Consider the following 13,483-nt stretch of genomic DNA (forward strand, 5'->3'; position numbering starts at 1 on the left):
TAGGAAGAGAGTCAGTCCAGCCCATGTGCGGATTGTCAGTGAAAATCCCGTCCAAACAGTGGCTGCGGATTGCGTCGCACCTCCCACCAGTTTGTGAGAGTCTATACTGGCCATCTGATCAAGACGTGCCATGGTATCCAGATCTGAGTTATTTTCTAGGTGAAAATTGAAATTGCCTAGAAAGAGAAAATCAGGACGATCCGGTTTATAGGTTATCAGCCGATCAAGGCTGTCATTGAACGGGACCTTGGGATTGGGTGGTCTGGTAAGGAGGATACCATTTAAAGAGTAATGTTCGCCTAACTCAACTTTGAAGCTCATGGCTTCACAGCTAAGACTTCCAGGTAGCTTTGAGGTATTTTATTTGAGGTTAGATTTAAGGATAAGAGCTAGACCACTGCCTTTCTTACCCACTCTGTCCACTCAGTGGATTTTAAAACCCACTGGAATACACAGGATAAGGTCAGGCATTAAATGCCATAGGTGTGGTTGGGGGGTATGAGGGCGATGTGGCCACAGGTTCTGTGGAGCACGAGGGCTCAATTAGAAAACAGATTGCAAACGTGAGGGCAAAGTAAAGATAAGACTAGGATCCAGCTACCCCATCTACACTCACCAGCTCCCTTGTGGGGTGTAGCTACTGTGAAAACAAATCAAATTAAAACAATTGGGAGAAAAACAAAAAGCATAAAACATATAGAAACGCCACTCCAAGATGGCAACTGAGGTGGAAGCCAGGCAACTCCCCGGCACACTAAGGCCTACAAAGAAATAAAACTGACGAGCTAGTCAGTGAACCAGGGCATATGTACCATTCAATTAAAAAACAGACTGCAAATGTGAGGGCAAAGTAAAAATAAGACTGGGGTCCAGCTAACCTGGCTGCACTCACAAGCTCCCTTCTAAGGTGTAGCTACTGTGAACACAAATCAAATTAAAACAATTGGGAGAAAACCGAAAATCATAAAACGTATAAAAACGCCACTCTAAGATGGTGACTAAGGTGGGAGCCAAGCCACTCCCAGGTACTAGTTTAATGCCTAAATATAGCAAGATGCAACAGAAACATGACCAGTCAACCTTTGCAATGGTGAGGGCAAAGTACGTTGTCTGCTGCAAGGGAGCTTTTATTTTCCCCACCAGCTGGGCGGAAGTTAAGGGGCCATCAGACCTCCTTTTGTTTGACTATCCTAACTGGAGGTGGCCTGGAACCTCACACTTAAATGTAAATGACACAGAGGGGAAACAAAGGCACACTGCTTGTTATCTCTTCACAGGTACTGAGAGAGGCAGCTTTTGCCTTTGTCCAGTCCCTGTATATAAGAGATGCATGCGCTGAAAGAATGTCAGGTGTGTTGGTGTGGCCCAGTATTTATTCAAATATCATATTCAATAGCACTATTTTATTTCTTTTATAGCACTAGGTAACACACTGCAGGGTGTCGAGCTCTTTACATAACATACTCATTATACATTGACAATAAACATGTACATGTGTAAATCACTGCGCAAGATGAGTTCCATGAGGCTGGGTTACAAGGTGTAGTAGTGACATGTCCTTAATAGCTCCCTGTGCTATATTACAAGGATTACAATGTATGAGCTGTATGTAACAAAAGGATCTCTGTGTAAAAGCAGTAACCCACCTTACTATCTAAATAAAATAAAAATCTGCCAAATGCATGTTACTAGATGTGCTTTGCAGGAGACACATTAACGTTATACTACTTTGATTCAAATCTGGGACTTCACAAACACAGATCTCTCCAACAAATGCGTTAACCTTCAGAGCTATCTCACCATTATTATTATTCCCTGAGATTTACTGGGCACCTCTGCAACAGATGCCTTAACCCCCATACAATATTTTAAAATGCAGAATTTGCAACCAATTAAGCAGAACAGATCTACTGCCATGCTTCTCCTTGTTGCCAATTTCTATGTGACAGGGTTTTAAAAAATAAATATTTAGTTGAGGCCCTTATTTTGCGTCGGGACTGCGCCACTTTTTTGGCACAACCCCCAATGCCAAATCTAATTTGTTAAATCTCATAATGTGCTAAAATGTACTCATGGTATACCTGATAAACATGTATGAGGTCTTAATATCTGATGTCAATTCTTGTGGTGTCACATCCAGTGAGGTCACTTCCGGTTGTATCACGGGCAATGTCACGCGTCGTGACATCATGCGCTGTGATGTCACGCGTCATGATTTTACTTGCATACTGCCTAACCTGGTTAGTCCTTCCACTTCACTTTTTAGGACTTGTGCCCTGTTGCACGTGCAATCTTCAGGTGTTCTCAGACATCAGGCAGCCTCCGCCTCGTGCACTGCTCTGGGCACAGTGAGAAGTTCTGGTCAATCCAGGGTGAAGCTGTGTCATAGGTCTTGCATTGAAAACCACTGTTCATGTTGCTGCATAATACTACGACATTTACTGTGACGCTTCAAGGGCTGACGTATCTATGCTTGTTTTAGCGATCTCGGAAGGATGAAAGGCGGAGCGAACACGCCGCATTCCTGGATTTGAATATTAGGCATAGATTTCAGCAGGAGGCGCTGAACCCACCGAGCTGTCTGCCTGCCCACAGCTGGCGCTGCAGCGAGCCGGCCGCCCGCGCTGCAGTCTGCGGGCATTTCATCACATGTTCATTATTAAACCCCGGAGGCCCGTCTGAAGGGTCTCTGTCTCACATTCTTCCTGCCCCCCACCTATCACTCCTCTGTCACCGTCGTCTGCCCCGGGCGCTAATCCCCCCGTATCTGTACAAGTGGCCCCCAGTCTCACCGCCTCCCTTATCAGGGCCTGAAATGCTGTTAGTTCCTGGGAAGCGGGAGATAGCGCCTCATCCGGGACTCCACGGACCGCGGCCCCTCAGAGCCCGCCCTCTCTTTGTACCTGCGCGTTTCGTGACGATTCTTCAAGTTTTATTCAGGCCATCAAATACCTAAGAGCGCCAAGACACCTATGGGAAAGGGGAAGACACTACAATACAACAGGGACGTAGCACGGTGTAACGATGTCTCATTGACCACAGGGAGCCGGCAGTATGGGTGTAATGTTGTTTATTTAGCAAATATGTAAATCTATTCCGAGGAGCGCCGGCCGGCGCTGCTCTCACTGTGTTCTCCGGCGCGTCAACAGGATGCGCGCGCATCCGCGCCAACATGGCCGACGCACGTCACGTCTACGTGACGTGCGTAAACTAGAACGCTACATATCTCCCCTTTTTACCAAACATTAAACAGTTACTAACAATCATTGTCCAATTCAAAGTCACGAAATCTGGAAGGCCTCACCACCTGCCTTCCGCTCCTGGTAACCCTGGCGGGGTTGCCCTGAGTCCCTGGGTGCTGCATATCAGTTCCTTCCCTATCTTCACTCACCACTTCCTCATCATTCACGCTTCTACCTGGCCAGTCCATCTCAGCTCCTCGACTCTCGCTCATTTCTTCAGCTTCTCTCACCTTCTCTGTACTTGCACCCCCGCTTTGTTCATTTCCATCTTGTTCCCCTTCAGTATTCAATCCTTCCACTTCTTCCCATTCCATTTCCGGTTGTTCCCATCTCAATACCTTGTTGCACCGGGCCATGCGGTCTTGAGACCACACGTTTCCATCACTCAGCAGGGCCGCCCGATCATACACTTCCCTGACTTGCATGGGCTTGCTATACTTGCTGTCTCCTTTCTTCTGTAGGGTGGCCAGCTTTACTCTCACCCACTCTCCCTTTTCCAGGCCTGTCTCTTTCACGTTCCTTCGTTTGTTGTAGTGGTTGGTGTAGATTGTCTGTGCTCTTTCCAGATTGGCCCGTACCACTGCAGGAGACCATTCGCTAGTGACGACTTTTTCCTTCCAGATCCTGTTGTCGTGCGTGAATGGCTCTCGGCCCCTCAGTATTTGAAATGGGCTGTACCCCGTGCCAGTGGGGGTTATTCGGTAGGCCCACACCATGTTCTCTAGCGCCTTCTCCCAGTTTTGTTCGCTGGATATGGCAGCTTGTATGGCTCCCATCACTACCCTGTTAAATCGCTCCACCAAGCCATTTCCCGCAGGATGGTAGATGGCCGTATGTTTGATGGTGATGCCATTCCTTTGCATGAACTTGTTCCACCTCTCCGATGTGAACTGGGGGCCATTGTCACTAAGGATGGATTTGGGGATTCCTTCTCTAGTGAAGGTCTCTGACAGAAACTTCAAGATGCTGTCTGTGTCCATGGACTCGTCCACCTTTAACTCTGGCCATTTGGAATATCGATCCATGAGTACACACACGTATTTCTGCGTGCCCTGATCATCTAGGACGGGTCCCAGGATGTCTACAGCTAGTTCTTCCCACGGATTTAACGGATGGTCGAACTTCCCGAGCTCTGGCCTCAAAGGTTTTAGAGTCTTGTCTGCTCCTTGACATTGGGGGCACTCCCTGACATGCCTTTCCGCCTTTATGTCCATGCCTGGCCACCAATAGTTTTGTTTAGCTCTAGCTTTGAGTTTCCCTATGCCCAAGTGGCCCTCATGCAGCAAGTCCAAGAGTTTTCTGGTGAGGTTCCTTGGGGGAATCACCTTGACTCCTCTGTAGATGAACACTCCTTTGTCTCCTACCGACAGTTCTTCCCGCACCTCGTAGAATGGCTTGAGGTTCGCTCTCACATTTTTCTTATCTGGCCATCCTTGTACAATGTGCACTTTTACTTCCTTTAGGTCGGTGTCCTCCTCGTATGCCTCTGCCCATTCTTGTTGGCTGATCAACTTCTCTTGGTCTTCTATGAGAGCTACCAACTCCATACTGTCCGTAGGGTCTTCCTCTCCTGGATCCATGGCAGCTGCTCTACTCAGGTAATCCGCTACACGGTTCCGGTTCCCAGGAATGTACTCCACATCATACCTGAACTCGAGTAACTTTAGGGACAGTTTGGATATCCTGGGTGTGGCACTGGCGTGTCCGCTCGATGTTAGTACCTTTACCAACGGCTTGTGATCAGTTCTGAGTAGAAATCGGGTTCCCCACAGAAATTGCCGGAATCTCGTCATGGCCCATACCACCGCCAGCATCTCCTTCTCAATCATACTGTATTTGCTCTCTGTACCCGTCAATGCTCTGGACGCAAAACTGATTGTCTCCATTTCTCCTCTTCCTCGATCTTGCATGAGTACAGCGCCCAGGCCCTTGTCGCTGGCGTCAGTCGTTAGCACGGTAGTGCCTTGTGGGTCGTAACCTTTGAGAGGCACAGCTCCTGTGATGTCCTTTTTGATGGTTTCGAACTCTGCTTGGGCTTCCGGTGTCCACTGGAACGCAGTGCTCTCCCTGGTCAGCAGCCTCATGTTGTGGGTCTTGGAGGCGAAGTGTACCACAAACTTGCTGTAGTACTCCGCCATCCCCAAGAACGACCTGACTTCTTCCTTGTTCTTGGGAGGTGGTGCTTCGGCGATGGCTTTTACGTTTTCTGCCTTAGGTGTGATGCCCTGTTGTCCAATCTCATGGCCAAGGTATGTTACCGATTGTAGGCCCAACCGGCATTTGGTCCATTCCGCTGTAAGGCCTTTGTTCTCTAGCGTTTGTAGCACTTTCCCCAGCTTTTGATCATGGTCCAGCCTGTCGCGCCCCATCACCAGGATGTCGTCCTGGAAATACTGGACGTCCTTGCAGTCTCGGAATAGTTGGTGCATCATTTTCTGGAATACGGCAGCCGCCGAGGCCAGCCCAAACGGCATACGACAGAACTGGTAGCACCCAAACGGAGTGATGAAGGAGGTAAGTCTTTTGCTGTCCGGATGAAGTGGTATTTGGTGATAGGCCGAGGTCAAGTCGATAGTGGAGTACCACCTTACCCCTCTGGTCTTGGCCAACATTTCCTCAATTCTGGGGAGGGGAAATTTCTCTACCACGATGTTTTTATTCAGTTCTCTCAGGTCCACACAGAGCCGGACCTTCCCATTGGGCTTCATCACGACCACTAAAGGCGCCAGCCATTCTGCGCAGGTGATCGGTTCTATTATTCCCTTCTTTTCCAATTCTTGGAGTTCCATCTGGACTGCTTCTCTTACCGCAATCGGTACATTCCTCACCTTGTGAGCTACCGGGATGGCTCCTTCCTTGAGCATGATCTTGTGTTGGAATTTTTCCATCTTCCCCACCGTGCCTCCAAATACTTTTGGGTAGTTCTCCTTCCATTTGTTCAGGTCCAGCCATTCCTCTTGCTCGGTGAGCAGTATTTGCTCCTTTCCTCCTGGATCCAACTTTATTCCCAGGTCGCCTTGGTCCAGCCATCCCAGGACCGAGGGTCCTTTCTCTGCAATGTACAGCTTGCACCATGCTGACCGGCCTCTAAATTCGAACAACAGGCGTCGGAACCCCACCATTGGGATGCGGTCGCCATTGTAGGTGACTGGCCGAATGTCTAGTTTTTCCAACTCTGGGCCCAGCTTAGGTCTGAACGCTTCTTCCCACACTGCCCTTTGGACAATGGTGAATGGAGATCCCGTGTCTGCCACCACTGTGATGGTGATTCCGCCCATTGACATGTCCAGGACAGGTTTTGTTGACTTTTTTCCTTCTACACTCAACACCTGGTCGTATATGCATAAGACGGTGATCACTTCTTCCTCTGCAATCTCCTCCAGGTCTTCTTCACCTTGATCGACACATTTCACCATGCTTTTCGGTTGCTTCTTCCTACACACTTTCTCGTAGTGGCCTAAGATGCCACAGTGTAGGCACTTGGCTCGGAACGCGGGACATCTTCTATCACGTGCGTCGTGGGACCAGCTTCCGCATCTGTAGCACGATTTCTTGCCATCATTGCCTGTTTGCTTCCCTTGCCATCTGCTTGTTCCTTTGGCCACTGGGTCCTTGCCTCTCTGGTCTGTGCGGTGGTCTCCCTCTTGTATCCTGTTCACCATGGTTGGAGTGGCTACGTTTTTCTTTGTTGCGTCAGCGCACCTCCGTGCGAGTTCCGCCCTCTTTACGATGACCATTACGTCTTTGAGTTTTGTGTCGCCACTTGCCCACAACTTATCTTGAACATTTATGCTCGTCGTGTGCATCACAATCTGATCCTTTATGAATTCGTCTTCCCACTGCGCGTATTTACACGGGGCCGCCAGCTTCCTCAAAGCCGCTACGTATTCTTCTATTGTTTCTCCAGCCCGTTGTTTCCTCTGCTGAAAATTGAACCTGTCCACCGACACACATATAGTGGGGCGATATCGTTCATCTAGGTCTTCCACTGCCTGGGCATATACGTCGTCGTCCGTGTCCTCTCTCTTTCTTGGTACCAGACTCTTGTAAATCCTGAGTCCCTCCGGTCCCAAATTCAGTAACAGGATGCGTTTCTTTCTTTGGGGAGTGAATTTTTCTTCATTTTCGTCCTCCAGGACCCCTATGAAATTATCAATATATTCTTTCCAATCCTCCCACTTCATTAGTGGTTCGCCAGGTTTCGGTAGAAACTGCACAGGGGCTATCGCATACCCCGCCGGGGCGCTCATTCTCACCTCCCTGGTGACGTTAGTATCGGTGTCCTTGCCAGGGGGACTACCTGGGGTATTGTCCTTGAGCTCTGTGGTCTGTGCTCTCTGGGGACTCTTGGTGACGGCCCCCCCTTCTTCCCTTTTGGTAGCCAGTGCTGTTTCGCCCTAGCCTCGATGTACAGGGTGTGGAGCGACTCCTCGCAGTTATGGGGTGTCTGCGCCACCTCTCTGGCCTATTTGCCGCCTCTATTGTCTCATGTGGCTCTGCCACGCTCCTCGGATCTGCCGTACCTCTTGCGCGTTCTGCTGTGGCCTGGTGAATATTCTCAACTGCAAGGCTGCGTTGGGGGACCTCGCCCGGGCCTGGAAGAGCCCACTGATCGTGTCAGGGTCCGTGATGTCGTCTGATGTAGCCCACGTGGGGGGGGACGATTAAATTTCCTTGTAGTGTTCGTCCTGACTTGCCTCCCGACCTCGTCGCCACTGTAACGATGTCTCATTGACCACAGGGAGCCGGCAGTATGGGTGTAATGTTGTTTATTTAGCAAATATGTAAATCTATTCCGAGGAGCGCCGGCCGGCGCTGCTCTCACTGTGTTCTCCGGCGCGTCAACAGGATGCGCGCGCATCCGCGCCAACATGGCCGACGCACGTCACGTCTACGTGACGTGCGTAAACTAGAACGCTACACACGGCATTTTTAGTTTATAAGATTTTATCAAAATAATCTGTTTTATTTTTATCACACTTTTAATAGATTGTGCTTCCCTCTGCAGATATTGCCTGTTTCTTAGCCCTGTAAACAACAGGTTGTAAAATTACTGAACTCAGCGGTGCCCAGTTTATCGCAAGCACACATACAACCAGGACGATATCAAGTGCTCAACTCACTGAGCTATTTAAATGACAAGGCTGAATCAGCTCAGAGAGGAACTAAACCTCGCCCTGAGTTTACACTTTACATGTGTATTTGTGAAGCACACGTTTACCCTGGCAGGGTCTCTTGGCGCTGAATAACAGATGTTTCTTGTTACCCAACGGTACTCATTTTATCGACCTCAGATAGATGAAAGGCTGAGTGGATCTGCCAGGATTTTAACCTGTGACCATGAGATGAAACACAGGCCCCTGCAGTGGATGCATTAGTTCACTGAGCTACCAGACCCAGCACATATAGTGCAGCAGTAAGTATGCAATTTACTAAAGTTTTCGGCTGACTTATGTCGGTCTCTGAAGTCTGAACCCTGATAAACTAGAACACTCCAGTGCTTAACTTGTAAAAAATATAAATTTCAGGTCAGGCCTTTCAGAGGCCCGTGTCTCATGGATCTCAGACCCGGTAGTAATTAAAATGGACATTGAAACGAGTCCCTGTCGGGCCCTACAACATTGGAGGGGGGAGATTTACTGAGGTTTCATGCTGTGTTTGCGTCAAAAAAGTGACGCAAATCGGCGCAAAATCTTTTTTTTCCGATTCACCTTCCAGCGCTAAACTTGTTTAGTGCTGGAAATAACGGCAAACTAACGCAAAGCAGCGCATGGCGCTTCTTTGGATGACATAGTGCCAAGGGGGTGTCCCATAGGTGAAGCATCGGCGTTCCCATGCAACTACCCAAGGCTTCTGACGCTAAACCCAATTTACTAAATACATTTGTCTGGGTTTAGCATCAGAAAACGGTGTCCTTTTGAAGTATGCGCAAGTAAGGCGAAATTCTTCAATTTTTCCTTCCTTTTTTCGACTTTGTACGTGTGCTGCACTGTACAGCACACATACAAAGAGGGAAAATGGTTTAAGGCAGCCTAATTATAGTATTTTGTACTGGAAGGGTACCGTTCCGGTACATATCCTATGCTAGACTCACAGAGACAGCCTTGCACCATGGCGCAACCGTGTCTCCCTGGCGCATGCCGCTAATTTCAGCGCTAGGGAAAGGGGAGGAGAGAGCCATATTTCAGTACATTTGGCGCTCTCTGCTCTCTCCTTTTCTCCTCAGTGCAGTGCAGCATTTGCGGCTCCTGCACTGCCTTGCGTGAAAAAGTGGTAAATCAGCCCCATCGATTACTGAACAATGAATGCAAAAAATGCTATTACAATCCATGTTCCTGTTTATATTTTACATGTTTTACTTGATCTTGCATTCCCTAGGTGGTTTCGCTATTTCCAGGATGTTGTATTTCTGTAGTTTTCTCATCTACAAGATTCCTCTTGTATAGCGCAAAGTTTAAAAGGAGGCGTATCCAGGAACCCAAAACGGGCTACGATTGAGAGCTCTGGCGAGGAGGCTAGAGACAGTGCCAGTTCTCGCAATGCCTGTCAGGGAGGCATCCATAATAGTTGGTCATCCAATCCTTGGCCTCTCTGCAGAGCGCACAGAGAAAGGCCACGTATTCCAGGTGTAATTGTGATTCCGTGCAAAAGTATGTGAAGAAGGTACAAAGTGAAAGTAAAAGAAAGTGCTTTTAGGTGGGTTGGTGCATCGTGTGGGGATTGTGAAGTGAAGGAGATGTGTGGAAGTGCATTCAGGAGGGAGTGAAAAGGGGATGCCGAGGAGGAAAGATGAGGTGTAAATTATGCTTATGGACCAGATGTCGAAAGAAAAAGGCGTACATAAATTGAACATAACAGAGTGTTTGAGACTAGGCCTGGGCAGAATTTAAATTATGACAGAGAAATTTGAGTAATTTTGTCAATTTCGCATTACGCTTTGTTGTGGAATTATCGATAATTACACGATCATATGCCACATCCGTTGGTTGCCTGGAGGCGACTACTGCTTTCTGGGCTGAGAGGGTGGACACTTGCTGCCCGAGTTTATGTGCATCCTGCTCAAACCACTATCAAGATACACAAGCTTATCCACTGTTATAAGGTATGCAAAACATACCATAGCCATAATTACAAAAACCAACATAAGAAGTCTTATTGTTGGGCTTCTTCTTTCCATTTACACGTTAATATTGTGTTTATTGCAGATCCTTATTTCACCAGTGCAGCCTTTTTTAACCGGAGTTCGCTCCATATCGTATTTCTATATATCGTACAATTTTGATGGGTTGGAACCTTTCGAATAGGTAGGCATGTCATCACCAGTAGCCGTTCCATTCCCAATCAAAAGCATAACTCTTTTTTTCTGATATCCGGCTATTTTTATTTCCCACAGCTCTTCTCTCTGAGAATTGCCTGGTCTCTGTATCATCGTCCAACACACCAAAAAGTTGATTCGTCCAACTCAATCGCAAATCTACTTGAAGTGGTATACTGGTGTCGTATTTGATATATCTGTACTTATCTGCTAGCGTGAAAGTAAGTACAAATTCTCCTTTATACCCACAACTTGAAGTAAATGAATGCTAAAAGGAAAAGACAAGTTCACATGTAAGCCTGAAATAATATCAATAGTCCAAGTCAGGCTTATACACTATAAAATCTAAAATATCTGTCCAGGTGTTACCTATGCCTATCCATCGTTTCTCTCCACTGTGGTATTTATTCCCTTATTAATCAGAGGATAAGTGATCATTGACTGTGCCTTGGCTATACCACCCTTACCTATTAAATCCCTGGTTATCCACTGCCTGGCATTCTTCCTCTCTAAACTTGAGCATTGAGGTTGTGTTTAATTTCCCATATTTGGGTTGATTGCTATAAATACAGGACTCTACCTTCCTTAACCTTCCAGTACAATGTATTACATTTGCAAAATTATGAATGTTCATTACCTTGTATGTTATTTTTTAATTATGCGTTGTTTTTTATTGTCCTTAAAGATAAAAATCCTTTTTGTCACTAATTGTAAATTTTAAATTTTAGGTATTTTGAGTTTCTGTCTTGAAGAAGGCGCTGGCCGCCGAAACGCGCGTCGACAAAATACTCATACATCTCTTATAGAGAGTTTATATGTGTCTTTGATGCATTATTGTTATTTTGTGTAATTTATTCTTTCAAATAATCTGTTTTACAATTTGTCAAATTTAAATCGTGTACCATATTTGCTTGGTTGACATGCTTTTTTAACTTTATCATTTTATTTGTGTTTATCTGAATTGTGTTCAATAAAATTTGTTTTTAACTGGAAGTGGGTTGTCCTTGTCCTGCCACTATTACGTGGGCAATCTCCTTATTACTGCCTAGGTTGTTACCCTCATTGCACTTGCTGCCCGAGGACTTTGTTACTGCCGCAGCTGGACCTCCCCGCCGCCGCAAACCACTCTACCAGCGGACGCGGAGCGGGAGGACCACAGTCCCCATAATGCTTGGCGTGACTGCCATGCCCACCGACACGCGGTCTTTGGTGCCCAGAGGCACATTTAACAGCGGCGCTTCCCCTGCATCGCGGGACGCGCGCGGGCACCGCCGGGCTAAGCCTGGGCAAAGGGCGGGCCCGCTGAGGCTCTCAGAGGTCGAGGAGGCCGGGCTGGGCGCACCCCCCTAACATTGTCATTGCACGCCTCTGAGGTATGTGCCCGCTATATTCCCTGCTTGATCTGGATTGACTCTGAGGAACATTATATCCTCACCCTTGCGGGGCTTACATAGCTTCATATATATTACCTCACATCTTCTGATTTTGTGCTTTGCTTTGCTTGTTTAGCCACCCGCCTGCCCCTATCCATTGCATACATTGTATTTGTATCTGTACTGTATTCTGATTAGCGCGCCGTTGGGTTTGGCCAGATACATCCCCTCTGTACAATAGTCACTCTACAGAGGATTTACTTATCATTATTGCTTCCCAGTAAGGAGAGTGCGAGGGTCTAAGCCTAGCTTAATACCCTTAGCTCTGGAATAGAGTCACATTTCACCTGTGATAAATATTAATGTACCCTAAACTACTATTATGACTACTAGGGGCACCAGGAGTAAAACAGCAGCTGGGGGGGCCCCAGTGACAGGCCCTATAGATAACTTCATAATAAGGGCAAATGACGCTATAAATCAGGGTATTACACTTCTGGAGCGTAGGGTTTCGCAAGATTTAGCAGCAGCCAGACGATCATCTCTCGGCCTCATTGCATCAGCGAGAACACCAGTCCAGGCCACAAACACCAACGTTGGCCCCATTACTGCTGTTCGTGCTGACATTCATAGCATACCTAATGAGGTCAATTTATCTGCATCAAACCCTCTTATAGATTTTGACCCAGATTATACTACAGACCTGGAAAGGACCCCGGATTTGCGCGTCGACCCCACACTAGTGGAGGTAGCTACAGATAGTATAAGGCAATTAAGGGGCAATCGGGAAGGTGCAGTACGGAAACAGACTAAACACACAACACAGCCCAGTAGGCCTAAAGCCAGAAAGTATAGCACACCTAAGCGAAAGGTCAGGAAACCTGTTAACCCACACACAAATGTAGATGGAATCAATGCAGTAATAGACATAGAAAATGAAGCGTCCCATGGGGCGTTGCAGAGCATAGGGGACACACCTGTTATAGATGCTATAAATGACCACCTGTTGGAGAGAATGGGTGAACTTTTTAGCATCTATTTGTCCCCATTAGAAACTAGACTCATACGGATTGAAAAACAACTAGTTGAGCTAAGTGCACCCACTAAAAACACTCTTTGTGATGGTGCCCGAACCGTATGGGACCAAAACTTAAGAACAATACAGCCTCTACTACTATGGCTGCAAAACCTATAACATCCCAAGCCCCATGTAAGGGAACTGCTGCCAAACAAACAATCAAACAACCAGCAGCAAACACCACTAATACTATTACTACTGCCAATTCCACTGTCAATTCCCACAAGACTATGGTAACCACACAGCCAGGGAAGGGGCCAAATACCGCCCAAAGTAAGGAAATCAAAATTAGTCAAACTAGTCACATTAATAACCCCACCCAAAATCCCCTAAGGGTCCATCCCGCTCACAATATGGCAACCAACACGAGGCAGATCCCTACATGCTGGTCCTGGTGAATGTTTCCAAGCTTAGGAAGGATCAGGAAGAAACTTCCTCATCCCTTAAAAATAAGACCTTACATTGGTTAATTGCA

The 13,483-nt window shown here is 47.2% G+C and overlaps 1 long non-coding RNA gene across 1 annotated transcript in view; it reads left to right on the forward strand.

Annotated features, from left to right (window-relative positions):
* Window positions 1-11,544, forward strand: part of LOC144822101 (uncharacterized) — a 1,825,698-nt gene extending 1,814,154 nt beyond the window's left edge. The window contains exons 9-10 of the long non-coding RNA XR_013608557.1: window positions 10,636-10,778; window positions 11,286-11,544. This is a non-coding gene — a long non-coding RNA (uncharacterized LOC144822101). The remainder of the gene's footprint in view (window positions 1-10,635; window positions 10,779-11,285) is intronic.
* The last annotated feature ends 1,939 nt before the right edge of the window (window positions 11,545-13,483 follow it).

The sequence above is a fragment of the Lissotriton helveticus genome, chromosome 3_1 (assembly GCF_964261635.1).
Source record: "Lissotriton helveticus chromosome 3_1, aLisHel1.1, whole genome shotgun sequence".
NCBI classification, from domain to species: Eukaryota; Metazoa; Chordata; class Amphibia; order Caudata; family Salamandridae; genus Lissotriton; species Lissotriton helveticus.